The 21,052-nt window shown below is 47.9% G+C and overlaps 1 long non-coding RNA gene across 1 annotated transcript in view; it reads right to left on the bottom strand.

The window, feature by feature from the left end:
* The window catches only part of LOC124790048, a 731,797-nt gene extending 711,124 nt beyond the window's left edge, over positions 1-20,673 (bottom strand). Inside the window, exon 1 of the long non-coding RNA XR_007016209.1 lies at positions 20,620-20,673. This is a non-coding gene — a long non-coding RNA (uncharacterized LOC124790048). The remainder of the gene's footprint in view (positions 1-20,619) is intronic.
* Between the last annotated feature and the right edge of the window lie 379 nt (positions 20,674-21,052).

Raw genomic sequence — 21,052 nt, 5'->3', positions numbered from 1 at the left:
AAAGTTACTCCAGCATTGGCAGACTGTTGCAAATAGTAAAGGAGAATACAACGGGTGTCCGGGAAGTAAGGACGAATTTGAATTTTGCGCCATTTTGTCGTACGACGGTTGGCAGCTGTGGTTTTTTCATATGTGTTTGTGAAAAATGCTACGAACTTATGCACTAGCCCTGTAGAAGAGATGTGTTTCACTTTAGCGAAGTTCCAGTACTCTTAAGGTATGCATTTTAGAGCCCATGTCTGCTGAATTTTTGTCTTGTTTTGTTCCGTACTATCACCGTTCAAAACACGAAGTACTTTTTATTAACGTCCGGTATAACCCTTGTAAGCCACAGTCCTCCATCAAATCTGTACCTTCAGTGATGTTATTTATACAGACCCCTTCAGAGAGCCTCGGCCACTAGTGTATGCAAATCAACGGTGGAAACATCAGCGATAATGATAGTTTCAGTCAGTTCTAGAAGCATGCTTAGACAGCGGAGTGCTTAAGACTGACCGCCAAAAATACACTGCGTGCTAGGCATTTCTGACGGGTTTTCGGTGACGTTATTTCATGTCACTGCATTTTCAGTGACTGCTTCCACATTAACCGTTCAGTTCTTTCCACAGATTCTAAATAGAGCGTGAAAAGGTGGTACCACTACCAGTCGAGCACCAGCGCATGTTGTTTAGGCGCTGAGTGAGACCACATGATTCGCACTCGCTTGGGAACAGATGCGGCTCGAATTGCCAAGGATAGCGGAGGGCCGTGGCGGGCAGTACGGGACGAAGACGAATTGCATCCGGTGTAGTCAGCTGTCGGTCGTCGCAGGCTGGGCACGCTCGCACCCGCGCCTTTGCCGGCCACCTCGCCGTCTCCGTGCCGGCAGTGGGCGCTTCCGCCCTCCCGCGTTGTACTCCAGCACGCATGCGCACTGCGCATCCCTTTCCCTGCCAAAAAAAGTCAAGCAGGCAGAAGGGAGGAGGGAATGAAATGAAACTTCATAGGTTGAGACAGTGTCTGATATTATTTCAGTGCTTAAAATATTTACAAACGACGTGGCAGTATGTGTCCACTTATCAATGGGACTGCACCCCCTGTGGTCCAAGTCCTTGCACTTTTTCAGGTGGGTAGTGTTTCACGAAGCCGTTGTGTCGTCTCCTGAGACAGGCTGGCCCACAACGTTGCATCTGGTGCTCGATATCCTGCATACTGACACCTGAGACACTAATGTTCGATCTGGTGCCACACAGTTCTCTCAGAGAGAGACCTGGAGATCATGCTGGCCACAGAAATACCTCAACATGAAATAGGCAATTTATAGAGACTATTGCCATGGGTGGGCTAGCTTTGGCATTATGAAAAATGCCACCACCATACTGTCACGTGCAAGGTAACGCATGACGACTCAGGTAGTCCGTGACGTGCCGTTGTTCCCTCAGTCTTACCAGCGCAAGCTTGACGTCATACCCGGTGGCTTTCCACAGTATAACGCCAATAGTAAAACCGCTGTGCTAGTCCAAAACAGCAGAAGAATGTGAAAAAGAATACTATTCCACCAGGCTGTGCTTAAAATATTTTATTTGCATTACTGGTTTCGGGGACTGGTTATTCACAAGTGCATCTGAAAACCATAACGCAACATAAAAAGGGGGGAGGGAGCTCAGACATTGAACGAAGCGTTAAACGAACATAGTAGTTACCTATAGTAACAGATGTGGATACATCGTCGTCGTTGCGGTAACAAATGGCTTGCCTTGCCTACTGCGCACAGCAGGGTCGTCAGCAGTCATCATCTAAGATGTGAGGTGTATGACATGGAAGTGCTTTCGAGAACAACAGCATTTGAATGTTATTAAAATGTGACATGTAGCCAGAAGCGGTAAGGAAAGAAACCTCTTAATGTCTACCACTATTCACACTATATCCACTTGTTCTTTTAACAGCCTCGTCTGCACGACTGTGTGCGACAACTTTAACTGTCAGGCAGAGCATAAAAATTCACAGATGTGACAGTACCATCGATATTATTTCTGAGTATATCTCTGTCCTATACTAACAGCCATGTGGGAAAGAGGTTGACAAGTATTGAACTAAATAAAATAAAATCGTCATAACTTCCGAACGGTTTGCGTTAGGGCGTTCAAACTGCACGGCTGAAGTGATGAGGATTAGTATGCGCATTGTTCTTTGGTTTAGCGACGAAGTTCATTTTCATCTGGATGGGTTCGTCAAATAATGACACATTTGGGGGACTGAGAATCCGCATTTCGCGATCGAGAAATTTCTTCACCCTCAACGGGTGACTGTTTGGTGTGCAATATCCAGTCACGGAATAATCGGTGCGATATTCCTTGATGCCACGGTGACTACTGTACGTGAAGGTTTTGGGAGACTATTTCATCCCCATTATCCTAGGTGACCCTAATTTCGACAAGATGTAGTTCATGCAAGACGGAGCTCGACCCCATCGAAGCAAGACAGTGTTTGTTGTCCTAGAGAAGCACTTTGGAGACCGCATTTTGGCTCTGGGGTACCCAGAGGCCACTGGCATAGGCCTAGTTTGATTGCCATATTCTCCGGATCTGGACACATCTGACTCCTTTTTGTGGAGCTATGTTAAAGACAAGGTGTACAGCAATAACGTCAAAACCATTGCTGGGCTGAAAACTGCCATTCAGGAGGTCAACGACAGCATCGATGTTCCGACACTTCAGCGGTGCATGCAGAACTTCGCTGTTTCTCTGCGCCACATCATCGCCAATGATGGCAGCCACATCGAACATTTCACAACGCAAATCCGAATATCTGTAGTGACGTTTACATTTAGAACAAAGTGTGTGCACGCCATAGTTTGTAACTAATTTACGGTCTTTTTCATATAGGTCAATAACTGTCATCCCGTACAGGGTATTCGTACACACAAATCGATGTCACTCATAAGAACCGGTGCAGAACTTTTAGTACAATTGTGAAAATACATTTAATGGACAGAACATAAATATTTATACCATACTTTGGTCCAGTATGGTGAAATATCGTGTGGCTATGGCCTCCCGTCGGGTAGACCGTTCGCCCGGTGCAGGTCTTTCGAGTTGACGCCACTTCGGCGACCTGCGCGTAGATGTGGATGAAATGATGATGATTAGGACAACACAACACCCAGTCCCTCAGCGGAGAAAATCTCCGACCCAGCCGGGAATCGAACCCGGGACCTTAGGATTGACATTCCGTCACGCTGACCACTCAGCTACCTGGGCCGGACGTCGAGTATGGTAAACGACATACATAGTGTCGAATCTCGAAATTAATACCTTAATAAATACATACAGGTGAATAATGTTTGAAATTATTACATATGTCTTTAACGTACAACAAAGTGTTCACAATTATAGTGCAGCAGAACACAGAGACTGTGGATGAAGACCGTTGAGTAACGTGCTGGGGACAGATACGCAGGGCATGCGATTTTTTAACGAAACGACGACGATGTAGCCACACTTGTTACTATAGGAAGCACTATGTTTCTTTAATGCTGCATCTGATGTAGCTGTACGACTGCCATATTTGAGCTCTCTCCTCTTTTTTATGGTATGTTGTTATGCTTTTTAGATGCACTTGAGAATGGGCAGTGTCCGAGATCTGGTAGGAAAATAAAATATTTTAAACACAGCACTGTGAAATAATGCCTTTCTTCAAATTTAATGAGGTTGTGACGCCCACCTAGAAGAAAATGATGAGGAAGGGTTCTCCCCAGGTTGCTGCCATACTCGCGATGGACTTCCGAGTCAGAAAAGAGCCGACACTCGCTTGTGGTGTGCGTACTGTAAGACCTTCGGTACACACACCATCAGATTATTTGACTTGTCGCTCTAACGAAGTAGGCGAGTGTCAGCAATATGTCTCGTGGTCTTATCGTGGCGTGTTTATCTTCTGCCGTTAGGTCAAATGGCTCTGAGCACTATGGGACTTAACATCTGCGGTCATCAGTCTCCTAGAGCTTAGAACTACTTAAACCTAACTAACCTAAGGACATCACACACATCCATGCCCGAGGCAGGATTCGAACCTGCGACCGTAGCAGTCCCGCGGTTCCAGACTGAGCGCCTAGAACCGTTAGGTCAGACGATAGAAATGCCACTTGCACGCTTAGAGTAGCAGATTGACGGTGACCAACTTTAAACAGAACTTGATTAATTTTCACACACATTTATTAAAATAATAAAAATCATAAACCTTACTTAACTTGATTCTGGATGCTATTTACTATTGACAATCTGAAGTTCCTTTGGTCTTGGTACGTTAATCTTATTCTCACATATCTCTAATATTTGACAAAGTGTCTATACATTTCTCTTCATGGCTATGTACAGGAATATGATAATGTTATTAGGCGCAGACTGAAACTTGACTACAGACTAATTCAGACTCATGCAGACTGACTAATCGGAGCCCCCATTTCCATTTATTGAATTTCAATTCCCCCCGAAGGGGGCGGGCTGGCAGCAGCTTAGTACGCCGCTCTTCAGCCGACAGATTTTGTGACAAAGAGCAAGAGAACAAATAAGAAAAACAACAGGCGATAAAATCGGAGACTTAGAGAGTAACAAGGCGAAAAGAAATCGTGGAACTTAAAACAACAACACAGGGATGAAGACGCTAATAAAAATACATACGAAGTAGACAGGAAAAACAATAGACAATTAAAAAACACGGCGACAGTCTGGATTCTGTTCGCAAAGGAAATAAAATTCACACCGAGCGACAGCATGGTTTCTGTTCGCAACACGAGAAAGACAAACAACACTGAATAGTCACTGGAACACTGCACTAAAAAGTTGGCAAATGTGACACCACAGTCGAGAGCAGGTGGGGGGAAACTGGACAGAAGATGGGAAAACGAAAAAGGGGGGGAAAGGAGAGTAAAAGCGAAGGGGGGAGCCGGGAAAGGAGCTGAAGGAGGATGAGGACCCATAAGAGGGGTGGGGGGCAGACGCGACAGGGAGTGGGGTAGGCAGAGGAGGGGAATACAAAAGGACTGGGGGGGGGAGAAGGGAGGTAGGGAGAGGTGTAGTGGGGGGAAGAACAGGACAGAAGTGGGGGGGGAGAGGGAGCCCAGGGAAAGGACAGAGGAAAGGAGGGGGATGGAGGATCAGAGTTGATAGGAAGGATAAATGGAGGGAGAGAGGGCATCATCCGGGAGGGGGAGTTGACGGAAGCCACCTCGGGAAAGGAGATGGAGGGTGTAGAGATGGAGGGTAGGGGGGACACAACGGTGAAGACGTGGCAGGGGGCGGGGATGGGAGAGGAGAGGAGCAACCAGGGGGTGAGGGGGTTCAAGACGGCGGGAGGTGTAGAGGATGCGGATATGTTCGAGGAATAGGAGCAGATGGGGGAAGGGAATGAGATCATAGAGGATCCGCGTGGGGGACGGGAGGCGGATACGGAAGGCGAGGCGGAGTGCATGACGCTCAAGGATCTGGAGGGACTGATAGAATTTGGGGGGGGGGCAGATATCCAGGCAGGACTGGCATAACAGAGGATGGGACGGATTAAGGATTTGTAGGTGTGGAGGATGGTAGAGGGGTGCAACCCCCATGTCCGGCCAGAGAGGAGTTTGAGGAGGCGGAGGCAGTTGTGGGCTTTGGATTGGATGGATCGGAGATGAGGGATCCAGGTGAGGTGACGGTCAATGGTGAGGCCAAGGTAGGTGAGGGTGGGGGTGAGACGGACAGGACGTGCGCAGACAGTAAGGGAGAAATCCAGGAGCCGGAAGGAGCGAGTGGTACGACCTACGATGATTGCCTGGGTCTTGGAAGGATTTAGTTTCAGGAGCCATTGGTTACACCATGCAGCAAAAAGGTCAAGGTGATTCTGGAGAAGGCGTTGGGACCGTTGGAGGGTAGGAGCGAGGGCGAGGAATGCGGTGTCATCAGCATATTGCAAGAGGTGCACTGGAGGGGGGGGTTGGGGCATATCTGCCGTGTACAGGAGGTAGAGGAGAGGGGAGAGGACAGAGCCCTGGGGCACACCGGCAGAGGGGTAGAAGGTGCGGGAATTGGCATGATGGATGGTAACGTAGGAGGGGCGGCGGGAGAGGAAGGAGGCCACCAGACGGATGTAATTGATAGGAAGGGCGTAGGTTTGGAGTTTAAACAGGAGACCGGGATGCCAGACACGGTCGTAGGCCTTTTCAAGGTCAAGTGAGACAAAAATGGCGGAGCGACGGGAGTTAAGCTGGAGGGAGAGGAGATGAGTGAGGCGGAGGAGTTGGTCATCAGCAGAGAAGGAAGGTCGAAAGCCACATTGGGTGTTTGGGAGGAGGTGGTTTTGGTGGAGGTGGAGATGGATGCGCCGGGAAAGGATGGATTCCAAGAGCTTGCTGAACACCGACGTGAGACAGATAGGACGATAGGAAGAGGCATCAGATGGAGGCTTATTGGGTTTGGAGAACATCAGGATACGGGAGGTTTTCCACAGGTCGGGATAGAAGCCAGTGGCAAGGATGACATTGTAGAGGGCGGCAAGGAGGGAAAGGAAGGAGGGAGGGCAGTGTTTGAGGTGGCGGTAGGTAACGCAGTCGTGGCCGGGAGCAGTGTTGCGTTTAGTGCGGAGTGTGAGGCTGATGTCTTGTGTAGTGATGGGAGTGTTAAGTGCAGATGGTGGGGTGTGGCCCAAGTACTGGAAGCTAGGAGCAAGGGGAGAAACAGAGGTATCCGTACGGTCCATGACATCAGGGAAGAGGGAATAATCAAAGTGGGGATCATCTGGGATGGAAAAAACATCAGAGAGGTGGGAGGCAAAGTGGTTGGCCTTACTGAGGTTGTCAGGAAAGGGACGGTCATTAAGGAGGAGAGGATACTGGGGGGTGGGGCGGTTCCCAGTAAGGCGGTGGAAAGCAGACCAATACTTGGAAGAGTTGATGGGGAGCGTGGTGTTGAGGTGTGTACATGTCTGGCGCCAGGCTCGGCGTTTCTTCGCAACAAGCAGGTTGCGGATGTGTCGCTGTAATTGCCGGTGGCGGGTAAGTGTATCCCGGTCACGAGTGCGGAGAAAAGAGCGGTAGAGGCGGCGGGACTCCCGAAGGAGAAGGACGGCCTGTGGAGGCAGGGCAGGGCGGTGAGGGTGGATGGCTTTGGTGGGGATATGGGTGGCGACGGCGTCAGACAAGGTCTGGTGCAGGAAGGCAGCAGTGCGAGAGATGTCATCAGGAGACTGGAGGGTAAGGTCGTGGCTGTCAACCTGGGTGTGAATGGAATCCCGGTAGGCATCCCAGTTGGCACGGGAGTAATCATGGACAAGTTTAGGAGGGACGTCAGGGCGAGGAGTGTGGCGGGGATGGCGACCGGTAGAGATAGTGAGGAGGACAGGAGCATGGTCACTGCCAATGAGGTCAAGGACATCCGCGGTGATGCGCCCAAGAAGGTTGGGAGAGGCAAGGACTACATGAGGAGTGGTGTTGGATTCGGGCCGAGTGTGCTGGGGCAGGGGAACCAGGTCTCCCTGGAGAGTGGTGAGAAACTGATGCCACCACCGGAGGCCGGCAGGATCACGGCTGTGGATATTGAGGTCGGCGGCAATCACGTAGGTGGAGAAGGTGCGGTCAATGTGGGCCAGGAAATCGTATGGGATTGGGGTGCGAGGGCGGACATAAATGGTGGCACAGGTGATGGTAAGGGCGGGGAAGAAGAGGCTGAGGGTGAGATGCTCGGCAGGATTGTTAAGGAGAGGTTGGGGCCGGACTGGGAGGTGCTTGAGGTGGCCTATAGCAACTCCGCCACGTGCCAGAGGGTACGGGTTATCGGTGCGATGTAGGGTGTAAGGGGCAGTGGAGACGGAGATACGGGGCTGAAGGAAGGTTTCATTGAGGACGAAGGCATCCACGCGGTGCTGACGTAGGGTGTGGAGGAAGAGGAGTTTGTGGGTGGGCAGGGAGCGAACGTTGTGGTACAGGATACGGTACGGTTGTTGTACCATGGGAGTGGAGAGTTAGACGAGGGTGGTGAGGGGGGTGAAGGTGAAGTGGGCCTGGTTGTGGGAGTAAGTGGCATAAGTGGTAAGATGGAAGATGGAACGGGCAGCGAGGGCGATTTGGGAAAGGGTGTGGGAGCGCTGGAAGGGGTGGATGTTTTGGAGCACAATGGTGGTGAAACGGATGATGTCCTCAGCAGTAGGGGGAGGGCGGAGCGAGTTGTTGGGGTGGATGGGGTCATCAACAGGACGGACAGGGACGGTGAGCTCAGGGGTTACTGGTGGAGGTTTCGCTTTACACTTCGAGGAGTAGGTAGGATGGGGTTCATTACAAGTGTTGCAGGAGGGGGGAGAGGTGAGGTTGGGGCAATGCTTGAGGAAGTGGGAAGCTTTGCAGTGGGGACAAGTAGGGGGGTTCTTGCAGGCAGAGGTAACATGGTCGTTGTAGGTGAGACAGCGTTGGCAGCGGTAGGACTGGACTGGGGAACGGGAGGGGTCCACCTTATGGCGCTGATTGTAGATGAGGGCTCCCTCGGTGAGGAGGCGGTCAATGGAGGAGGAGGATTCAGTGAATATCCGCATGAGAAAAGTCGGCCCGGCATCATTGAAGATGCGACGGGCCGAGCGGATTTCGATGTCGGGCCGGGAGTTGAGTTCCGCCAACACCTCAGCCTCCGTGATCACGGGGCTAAGCTTCGTGATCACAGCGGTGAAGGTCGGCGGACGTCGGGGAGGTTGAGGCTGACGGGGAGAGGACGGGGTGTGGTAGGGGGTGAGGGTTGCACGTTGGCCAAATTGGATACGAGGGATGCGGGAGAGGAGGTCGGTGTGGAAGGAAGCATTGGGGGATTTTATGAGGACCGAGTCCTTGCGAGGAATCAGTTGGGAGATGGGAGCATTGGGGCAGTATTTCCGGATGGCGAGAGTGAGGGAGCGGGCATCAAGGAATTGAGGGTCAGGATTGGAGAGGACAAAGGTGTGGGTGGCAGGCGTGGCGGGGGCGGGGGTCGGGGCCGCGTCCATGGGAGTGGGTGGGTCACGGGGATTGGGGGTTTTTTTGGAGGAGACTTCGGGGGAAGGGTCAGCATTCGGGCGCTTGGAAGGTTTCGTGGACACCACTGGGTGGGGAGGGGGCAGGGGGACGGGTTGCAGGGGGAGATGGCGGGGGGCAGGACCACCCTGAGCAGCGGAAGACGCAGACGGTGGGGGCGTGGGTGTCACTGAGACTGTGGAACGTCGAGCAGAGATCCGAGCTGGCTTGGAGTCTGTCGGAGGCGGTGCGGGGAGCGGCGGAAAGTCAGTAGCTGTCGATGGGGCGACAGTGATAGGGGAAGAGGAGTTGGGGGTGGGTACAGCCGAAAGTGGCGCAGGGGTGGGGTGGACAGGGAGAGAAGGAAGGACGGGAAGTGGGGTGGAGGATGAGCTCCATGTGATGGTGGTTGGAGCAGCGGAGGGAGAGGTGAAAATGATAGTGGTAGTGGTGGTGGGTTGGGACATGGTGGCGGCGCGCGAGAAGGGCGGCGGCGGCGGCGGTGACCAGGCGGCGGCGGCGGTGACCAGGCGGCGGCGGCGGCGGCAGGCGGCAGGCGGCAGGCGGCGACCAGGCGGCGGCGGCGGCGAGGACCGGCAGGCGGCGACCAAACGGCGGCGGCGGCGAGGACCGGCAGGTGGCAACCAAACGTCGGCGGCGGCGGCGGCGGCGGCGGCGAGCAGTACTGACGACGAGCAGACGGCAAGGCAAGGGTGGGGATCTTCCACGTCGAGGGTGCACCCTGAGAGTAGCCCAGGCAGTGAAACTCTTCGACGAAGAAGTGAGGGAATCCAACCCTCGAATGACTAATCGGAGGTCTGTACAGTCGTTATAATACCTCGCGCGTTCAGGTATCACTGCGCGAGTGTGATCCGCGATGAGAAAAGGTTAAAGGTTGTACGTTAGCAGCAATATCATTGGTTGCGTTACATATTAATACGCGGATCGGCGGAAGCAGAATTTGGTCCGTCTCTAAGACAGCGCCATCTCGTAGTGCGGAGACGGACGAGCGCTGCGCCTGCACTGTTGTGCCTAGCGGGGCGCGCTCTAGTGGGAAAGTTGTGTACGCGCTGACTACGCGGAACTATGTACACAACATCGCTGAACTCGCAGACCATGCTTCCTGGCTACGGCAGCACTCCAAACCAAACCGTTTGTGTCTTGGTCATCATGGCACCCTACACATGGGACAGTATTTTCCCAGTCACATTGCTGCTAATCTTCAACCAGTGGTGTGGGATGTCACGGAATGTTCCAGGGAGCTCAGTACATGTTGTGAGATAGCAAGCGCAGACGTATTTCACCAGGTAGCTAGAAGAAAACTCACAAATCCTGTCACACGCTGATAATGCTTTCTCAAGCGAACACGTGGCATCTCCGTGACTTCACTGTGATCGGTCAATATATATCCCACACCAGGCCTGTTAACATTACCAAACACGGACGATACTAATGCATTGTGGTGGCCATTCTACCAGTAGCAGAGAACTGTACCTCTGATCGTTTACATACTCGCCACTGGTGTGTACGTGTACGAAACTACATTGATATCCGAACTCTCTATGATGCTTAACTTTGCTTATGACGCAGTTTATTAGCCAACAGTTTTCCACGAAAGACATCAATATTGATAACTGTCCAACCTGTACTTATGAGGTCGCCGGTTTTAAATCTGTCACTGGTGAAAGTTTTCCACGTTGATACATACATGGTGTGTTGTTAGATGTACCTGAGAACAGTCAGTGACAGAAACTCATAGTGCCAATAAAATATTTAAAACACAGCATGATGGAGTAATGTCTTTCCTTAAATTTATTGAGGCTGTCGGGCCCACCCAGACGAAAATGATTGGAAGGAAGGTTCTCCCCTAGTCGCTGCCATACTCGCCACCGGTGACCTTCAGTGTTAGTACAGGATGGTGTAAAGCAGCAGAGAAGGAATAGGGACGTGCCGACGTAATACAGTGCCACAAAAAAATTATCACACTCGTTTAGAGTTTCCACTTCATTCAGGATTTATCGTGGAAACAGTGCACATGAAGTACCTGAAATGATTATATTTACAGTTAAATAGCACTAGCGGTTCAGAAGGATGAGGTATCGACCCATGGTGAAACACCCATGTCACCACGTGGTGTAGCCACCGCAGGTGGCAATACAGGCACTCACTCTGACATCCAGTCGATCGTACAGATGGCGAATACTGTCCTGGGATACATTGTGCCATGCCTGATCGAACGGTTCACGTAGTTCTGTAAGAGGTCTAGGCTGACGAGTCACACGAGTCGCTTCTCGTCCCGTCAGATCCCAGATTGCAGACAAGTCCGGAGGACAAGTCAGGAGTTAGTCGACCATTATGCTTTTGGAACAACACATTGCAAGAAAGACTGGGTGTTACAACATTCTGTGTATACCGAGCGCTGGTAGCGTCCCCTCCAGAAAATTCAAAGGTGAACGAGAGTTATTGCTCATCGCACCTCAGACCATATAGTTTGGGAAAGGTGTGCCTGTCCGTAGTCCAACCGGTTCACAAAGGTCCGTATCGAAGCGCCTATGCTCACAAGCCTTTTTATGCTGCTCTTACAATACGACGATGCTGGCGGGCTTCTGTTTTGTGTGGATCCTCGTCAACAGGTGTGGGAATGTTGACGTGACCACTGATACCAGTATCGTTGCACAAGTCGTGCAGCACGCCCAACATGTGTGTCAGTTCTCCGAAAGGACCGTACCGTCACTCTGAAGGTCAAATTTTGACCCTTTTCAAATTCTCTCAGTTGGCTGTAGGAAGCATGAGTGCATCTCTGTGGGACGGTTGCCTTCTTGCTTCACACTTTTGTAACACACTGAGCCTTCTGACTTCGAGCATTTCCAATTGAACGGTAGGTACAGAAGGCGCACTTGTAGCAACGTCATTACGCTATTTGTAGGCGGACAACGTTGAAACCATATTTAATATATATACTATCCACCAGCTGGCATGTGCCGTCATCGGATCAAAATCGACGTCGTCTTTCCAGGTACACTAAGGTTTTTTCCAGAAATGTACACCCAGTCTCAGCCAATTCTTGTGGTGCACATACGTCACGTCCTATATGAATTCTTCCAATTATATCGCAGCAGTTCCTGTGTGTATGTGTACTCGTTCTTCCAACAGATATGGCATCACATGTTTTCTATACCATGCTAGACACTAAGGCACAGACAGTATATGCACAACGAAACTGGTCGCCGTTTGGATATTTTCACTTCGTGTACATTTATAAGTATTCTGAAAGGTTGAGTATAAAATCTTCCGAGTCGCTAGGCCACGTCATACTTCTCTTCAAACCCGTTCAATGCTCGATGTTCCTATCTCAGCAGAGGTATCTATAGGTAGAGCCGTAAAGTCTGAAGGAGAGTACGACGCAGTCAAACGACTCGGTATATTTTACAGAAATTCTTCAAATATGTATGTGGTATAAAGCAAACCAGTGCTTAACAACACTGGTTAAAACAGTCTTGGTTGCAATTTTAGTTTTCCATTTTTCAACTAAACGTTTCACCTTATTTAAGCATCTTCAGGTTGATCTTAATTTGGTACTTCTTAGACCGATCCTTTAGACAGTGTAGCTAAAGGGCATCGTCGAATACATCAGGCCAACATCGCCTTCGTTAAACTCAGTAAAAACTTTTCTGGATGGACGTGAGTGACTCCAAGACCTGCTTAACACGTTCTTGTTCACAGGAGCGAGTCCCGCCGACTGTGAAGTACGGGCTGTTGTAAGATTTCTTAGTGCTTAAGGCCTAAAAGCGATCGATGTTCATCGTGAGATCTGTGCAGTCTACGGAGAAAACATTATGAGTGATGGAATGGTAAGAAAGTGGGTGAGAGCATTTAGAGATGGCCGCATAAATGTGCATGATGAACAACGGAGTGGGCGTCCTTCAGTCGTTAATAAAAGTTTGGTGCAGGAAGTAGACAATAAGGTGAGAGAAAACAGACACTTTACGATTTCCTTCTTGCGGGATGACTTTCCTAATGTTTCTCATAGTGTTTTGTATGGCATTGTGACCGAGCACTTGAATTACTGAATATTGTGCGCACGTTGGGTACCGACAATATTGGCGGATGTGCACAAAACCAAACCTTTAGACAGTGCACTGACTTTCCTTGAGCGGTACCACAACGACTGTGATGATTTCTTAAGCCAAATTGTTACGGGCGATGAAATATGTGTGGCCTACGTCACACCAGAATCAAAGCAACAGTCCATGGAAGTTGAGCAAGGGAATCGTTTTGCTGTAAGACAATTCCCGTCTGCATGTGGCGAATCAGACCAATGATCTCATCACATCTTTTCGATGGGAAACTCTATATCATCCTCCGTACAGCCCCGATCTTGCGCCCAGTGACTACCATGTGTTCCTGCACCTGAGGAAACACCTGGGCGGTCAGCGTCTTCAAGACGATGACGAAGTCAAAACAGTGGTGATGCAGTGGTTAACAAGCCAGGCGGCAGACTTCTGTGAGGAGGGTATTCAAAAACTGGTACAACGTTATGACAAGTGCCTCAGTATTGGTGGAAATTATGTAGAAAAGTAGATTAAGGCACAGGCTTTCGTGTAAAAATAAAATTATTGAGATATCTTAGCACGTCTTTTTTTTTAAATTTCTAAACAGTACTTACTTAAAAAACACGCCTCGTATATGAGTGCCAGACAGTGTACACCTACTCCTGCAGTTATGTCCTAGTGTGCGCTTTCGTGTGACACCAGAAGCACTCTCGTCGTTATCCCGCGCACCCTGTCTTCAGAACTGTACGTCAATGTGGTAATTTGACCTGTTGTGTTGCATTCATCGAAAGCATTTGAAGGAGTGTTTTCTCACGGGATAACGCTCGCCTACATACCGCTGTTGTAATCTAACATGCTCTACGGAATGTCGACACGTTGGCCTGCTCGATCACCAGGTCTGTCCCCAATGGAGCACATATGTGACATCATCGAATGACAACTCCAGAGTCAGCCATGAACAGTGTTAACCGTGCCTATACTGACCGACCAAGTGTAACAGTCGTGGAAATTCTACCTACAAAATGACATCTGCCACTAGTACAACACAATGCGTACACGTTAGCATTCAAAATCATAGCCGTTTCATCGGTTATTAATGTAGCAGCGTTTCACATTTCCAATGTTTATCTCTTGCTTACATTAAGCTGTGATCTTGTAATGTTAATCACTTAAATATGTCACCTCGACACACGTATTACCGAAATTTATTTATTCTGCATTAATCATCTTCGGGTGGTGCGATTCCTACTGTCTGATCTGGTTCTTGAAGGTGGAAGTTCCTCACCAATATATGTATAGGGAAACAAAAACCTTAGGGTATAAATGCAGAACTTTGATGAACACTGATTCATACAAGAAATGTTTCTATGAAACGAAAGCTGGTAGCATAGTACCTGAGATAAATGGGGAGTGGTACAGGCATGCTGAGACTTATTACTAAAAAGAAGTGTAGTTGGAAGTTTCGTGGAATGTTGGTGCAACGAGGGAGGATATGCTCGATCTAAATAAGGACGTGCCAAGAAACCTCCCATGTCCGTTTCAAAGAAGCTTTCCTGGCAGTCGTCTTATCGACTAGGGAAACATAAAAAGATATGGTCGGAGGGAAAATCTGAACCTGCAGTCCCCAAATGTGAATAGAGTGCCTTGATCACTATGTTTCCCTTTTCTCGTCCCCACAAGTCGGTGGAGTCGTGGTGAGGGGTAGGCTAAGTAACTCGAGCAGTGCTGGGAACAAAAGTGATAGGTGGAGTAGAAACGGTTCAACGCTAACTTATAAGGAATGCATCGCGTTAATCGAACAGCAGGGTAAAAACGACTATGTATCAGTGAAACGATTGTTATGAAGTGCATGTACCTTGAGTTGTGAAAACTATCACTGAGAAAACTGTAGATAACAGTGGCTTTCGAAGAGAACGGTCAGTGTATGAATATGTAAATATTGTTTTACTGACAGTGGAAGCCATGATAGATTTTAAAATAATTTTGAAAATCTGAATCATGGTGTCAAGCGAGTGACGACCTTAAATTTTAGCAGAAAGGGGAAAGGAAAGATTCGGTTTAACGTTTCGTCGATCAGAAGAGCCACAGAGACGAAGTCGAAACAAGCTGGGACTGGACAATGCAAGGAAATGGGCGGTAGCTTTTTCAAAGAAACCCAGTCGGTGTTCACTTTAAGCTACTTACGGATATCCTAGATCTGAATGGCTCGATAGGGATCCGAAATCAACTACTCCGTCATACGGGTCAAGTAATCTAATAAATTAATCACTTATAACTGCTTTTAACACTAGTGAAATGTTTGTCTAAATCTTTTAGGTGTAGTCGGTTTGTTGCATCGATAATCTGGTCCGTTCATACTAACATGGCGTACCTATTTTTTGGGCAGCTGATCTGAGTGCTCATTTACACAAACAACAGACGCCTATGTTCTTTTATGGTTATACTCTATTAAATCGTGTGTTCCGAAATTCATTTGACAAAGTACGTTAAACGTGGAAAAATTATATTGTTGCGTACAGCCCATTATAATTGTTGAAGTAATGAATTTTCGACTGCGTTTTAACTTTGTGGCATGAATTTAACTGTTTTATGTCCCACTTCTTAGGTAATAAAATCAGACCCTAAATACTGCAGCCTAGATTCAAAATGCAAGTGGCACTGAATTTGTGCAACGAGAATACTGGGTATTCTGTGACGTTAGCCAAATAGACGACGCCGGCCGCGGTGGCCGAGCAGTTCTAGGCGCTTCAGTCCGGAACCGCGCGACTGCTACGGTCGCAGGTTCGAATCCTGCCTCGGGCATGGGTGTGTGTGATGTACTTAGGTTAGTTAGGTTTAAGTAGTTCTAAGTTCTAGGGGACCGATGACCTCAGATGTTAAGCCCCATAGCGCTCAGAGCCATTTGAACCAAATAGACCACCCACTGTACACGCTATATAATTAAATATACGATGACAATGGTGTAACCGTTTATAAATGTTCTGTCCATATTTCCTTTCACAACGTTGGTGGACTTACAATGAGTAATTGTGCGAGGGGTATATTTTCCCAACATTCAATCGATCGCACACTGAAAACCACAGTGAAAATTAAAAATGTATTATTTGCAAGATTGAGCTACACCTTTTAGCTACTTCTTGGGCAACGACCTTGCCGCAGTGGATACACCGGTTCCCATCAGATCACCGAAGTTAAGCGCTGTTTGGCGTGGCCGGCGCTTGGATCGCTGACCATCCAGGCCGTCATGCACTGTTGCCATTTTTTGGGGTGCACTCAGCCTCGTGATGACAATTGAGGAGCTACTCGACCGAATAGCAGCGGCTCCGGTCAAAGAAAACCATCGTAACGACCGGGAGAGCGGTGTGCTGACCACATGCCCCTCCTATCCGCATCCTCAGCTGAGGATGACACGGTGGTCGGATAGTCCCGATGAGCCACTTGTGGCCTGAAGACGAAGTGGTTTAGCGACTTCTTTACATTGTCGTCGGTCTGACTTGGAACTTCGTTGTAGCGTGGCACTAACTTTCCAATACCGTCGCAGAAGAAGGCAGCTGCCTGAGGTTTCCGACAATTCACTACGCAGGTCTGTTGCTCGTTGCCTGTGACAAAATAGTGTCATAGCCGACGGTTTATGTGAGCGAAGAGATGAAAATCAGAGGGAACCAAGTCTGGGCAGTATGGTAGGTGAGCAAATATTTCCCATCGAAAACGCAGCAGAAGTGCACTTGGGGTATGCAGCCGAGAACTGTCATGACAAAGGAAACATATGACAGTTACGTTATGAGAGCTGCATGAAATCAGGCGAAACCCTTCAGCAGCACTTCAGACTTGGCTGGAGACACTACTTTCTAGCCACCTCTACGTACTCGCTATGCACTCAAAACACTGCGCAATACACAAAGGTTCACCTGGTTTTCTCTGTTGTTTTATTTTGTGACCGATTAGAAGCTGAAAAAGTAATAGGTCTCATAACTCACTGGAGGTGCCACTTTTACAATAGCGATTACAATGTAGTAGAAAAAATGGCATGATACAATTTTACATGTACACAGGCAGTGTCTCCTCAATGGAAGGAAGAAGAAAAATTAGAGTTTAACATTCTGTCAACGCTTAGGTCACTAGAAAATCTTATTGAGCTACCATGGGAAAGAAAATCGGCTATGGCCTTTTCAAAGCTGCTAAAATTTGACTATACAAGTCTAGGACTTGGTCAGATGCGACTTTAGTTGCTGGTTTCGGCTTTGCTGATAAAGATGCGGAGCACACCACTAGGAGTCACGTCTGTCAGAACTTACAGACAAATCATACATTTCGTATCGTCACATTGAATTAGTTCACGCTTGCACATAGGCAACCCAACAGACAGATTTCCAAAGCGAGCTGGTGTCACTGAACTTTCCGAGCAGCAGCTGCGATTTGAATGAACTGCATATCTGCCGTGTCACAAATGGTGACCATAATGTGCACCGGGATAATGAGTCAAAACCTGGAGAGATGCTCCATCCACTGAGGTACGAGTCTGTCTATTTTCCATATGTTGTGTAGTTTCCTATAGTTTCCATGCAGTCGTCTTCTGACACCTCACACATACGAATAACGCTCTGTCAGTACTGACTATCATCTAGTGTGTCACTGCTTTAATTATTAGATATGATGATGGCTGTAAAGCCTACACCAGTAACCAATTTTAATGAAGTGGACTATGATATCGACAAATAAAATACAAAAGCAACAGGTCTCCTCCACAGGTTGCGATTTACCTATTTATTTTTTGCACTTATTACAACTGAGTTTCCTATCTTTCAGCCTGTAGTATTTCTTTCTATTTTAAAATGGCGTCACCAGATTGTATTCGCTTGGTTCCAGGAAAATGGTGACATCATCAAGCAGATGATAGCGGCTTACCTGCTATTTGATTAATTAAGTGATATTTGTTTGAAGAACTTACCCATTTATTCAGAGGCGAAGATAAATTTCAGAATACGGCATGGTAACGACTCGAAACATGTACAATGCGTCCTTCTTGTATGGCGTCCAGAAAACGAAAAATAACTGTCTGCCTTTCACCATACAAAAGAAGGAAACGCCAGCTGCGACAGAATTACTCCAAGATAGCACGCTACCCGAAACGTATTACCAGGAAACAATATAATGTCCTGTAAAACTAAGATGAAAGACTGTTGTCGGTAATGGGAGAGGTGTAGGTACGACAATGTTCGGGCAACCTCATTTCGCTGCTTATATTTTTGTTGCTCTGAAAGTACGTCCAGTAAGTAACAAAACACATTTTTTAAAAGAAGGTTGCTTTTACTCAGGATTCCATCACACCAGATTATTCCACACTGTTTTTGCTAGAAGTCAGTATTTTCCAACATAATCTCCATTCAAAGCGACGATCTTACACCACCTTACTGTGAGGATCTGTATGCCCGCATGGTACCATACCACTTGTTGGCGGCGAAGCCAACTTCTTGCTGCTTCAATAACAGCCCTACCATCCACGTAATGCTCCCAGCGGAGTGCGTCGTTCATTGCGCCAAACAGTTTAAGACGGAAAGCTAGGAATCCAGCGGACACACACCTTTGAGTACCGCAATTGGTGGACAAGTGTGTTAGCATTATCAACAGAGACGTCCAATTGAGCAGCCATGTGTTTGATTGTGATCCGTCAGTCACCTCGAATGAGGTGAACATTGGAGGGGTAACAGTTGTATGGGGGGCGGGGGGCTGCCGGCACTCGGGAGTTCGGACGGGTCTGCGCGACCCTGTTACGATGAAGACGACTCACCGTGCATTTGTTCACTGCCAGGTCTCCGTAGATATTCTACAAAGCGTCTGAAATATCTACGACGGAATTTTTTTTTGCATTACTTGTTAACGCCTTTCTTGTTTTCAACAGTATACGATCATCTGGTAGACACTAAGACCATAATTTATGTTACTTACCTTTTTAGTGATATACCACTAAATAGATACATAAAATGTTCTAAAATAGTCTATACGTGCAAAATAAATTTTAAAACTGAAATGTCACCAGATGATGTAGTTCATATCATACTAACGAAACAGGTTATGCAATAATAAATACACTGTAGCTCCAAAGAAAGTGGTATAGGCACGCGTATTTCAATTCACAGATATGTAAACAAGGAGAATACACCGCTGCGGTCGGCAACGCCTATATAAGACAACAAGTGCATAGCGCAGTTGTAATATCGGTTACCGCTGCAACAATGGCAGGTTACTAACATTGAAGTGAGTTTGAACGTGGTGTTATAGTCGGGGCACGACCGATGGGACATAGCATCTCCGACGTAGAGTAGAATTGGGGATTTAACCGTACGATCATTTCACGAGTGTACCGTGAATATCAGGGACCTGGTAAAACACCAAAAACTCCGACATTGCCATGACCTGAAGAAGATACTGGAAGAACGGGACCAATGACGACTAAAGAGAATCGTTGAACGTGACAGAAATGCAACCCTTCCGCAAATTGGTGCAGATTTCAATTCTGGGCCATCAACAAGTGCCAGCTTGCGAACCGTTCAACGAAACATCATTGATATGGGCTTTCGGGTTGATAGCCCACTCGTGTACCCTTGGTGACTGAACGACACAAAGCGTCACGCCTCGCCTGTGCCAGTCAACACAGACATTGAACTGTTGATGACTGGAAACATGTTGTCTGATCTAACGAGTCTCATTTCAAATGTATCGAACGGATTGACGTGTCACTTATGGAGACAACCTCCTGAATCCATGGACCCTGCATGTCAGCAAGGGACCGTTGAAACTGGTGAAGGCCCCGTACTGTTGTGGGGCTTGTGCAGTTGGAGTGATGTGGGACACCCGATACGTCTGGATACGACTCTGACCGGTGACACGCACGTAAGCATCCTGTCTGATCAACTGCATCCATTCATGTCCATTGTGCATTTCGACGGACTTGGGCAATTTCAGCAGAAAAAATGTGACTCCCCAAACGTCGAGAACTGCTACAGAGTGGCTCCAGGACAACTCTTCTGAATTTAAACATTTCCGCTGGCCACCAAACTCCCCAGACATGTACGTTATAGAGCATATCTGTGATGCCTTGCAACGTGCTGTTCAGAAGAGATCTCCACCCCCTCGGACTCTTACAGATTTATGGACTGCCTTGCAGGATTCATGGTGTCAGTTCCCTTCATACATTAGTCGAGTCCACGCCACATCATATTGCCGAACTTCTCCGTGTTCGCAGAGGCCCTATACGATATTAGGCAGGTGTATCAGTTTCTTTGGCTCTTCAGTGTATCTCAACAACTTAGTGATAATTATCAATAATGTAATTTACGCAGGATGTGGAGTACATCCATCATTTAGGAAATTTAATTTCTTTTTTAAGAACGTAACGACGATTGGAGGAATTAATGTACATTTATTTCTAAGTCCCTTTTAATTTTCACGTAGCAGTTAATGATATTTCATAAATAAAACATGGAAACGGCATGTTTTGCTACTATAGGCACTCTTTTAGTTTTCCAGCTACTACGGATAAATTCAGGTCATTACATTTTGTAAATTTCTATCTCCATCTGCACTTACGTTAGGAAACAGCGTATCCAGAGCGCCAACACCAAACGCAGCGCACCGAATCTGAAAACCATCAGAAACACGATTATTTGTTACCGTTCAAATATAATTCTCTTAATCTATTTATTCCTATTATACAGTGTAGGTGCACAGCAGGTTAAATTTGTTGGGAACAAAATACTAAATTAATGTTATGTCTACAATCTGGCTCATACAACAGCACGACGGTTTCATGCGTATACTGTGTGAGAAATTACCACGCCCTACAGAGTTACTGTTTGCGCGGCCCTGACGCTGCAAACAGTCATCAAGGACAATGGGCAGGCCGTGCGCTATGATTGAAGCGACATTCATTTACGCTCTGCGCTTAATGGCCGCCATGAATATGTAAAGCGCAGCAAACGGAGGGTTTTGGTACTGCAATTGCAACAGTTTCCCTGTGACG

The sequence above is a fragment of the Schistocerca piceifrons genome, chromosome 3 (assembly GCF_021461385.2).
Source record: "Schistocerca piceifrons isolate TAMUIC-IGC-003096 chromosome 3, iqSchPice1.1, whole genome shotgun sequence".
Classification (NCBI taxonomy): Eukaryota; Metazoa; Arthropoda; class Insecta; order Orthoptera; family Acrididae; genus Schistocerca; species Schistocerca piceifrons.
This window is presented reverse-complemented; position numbering and strand designations above follow the sequence as displayed.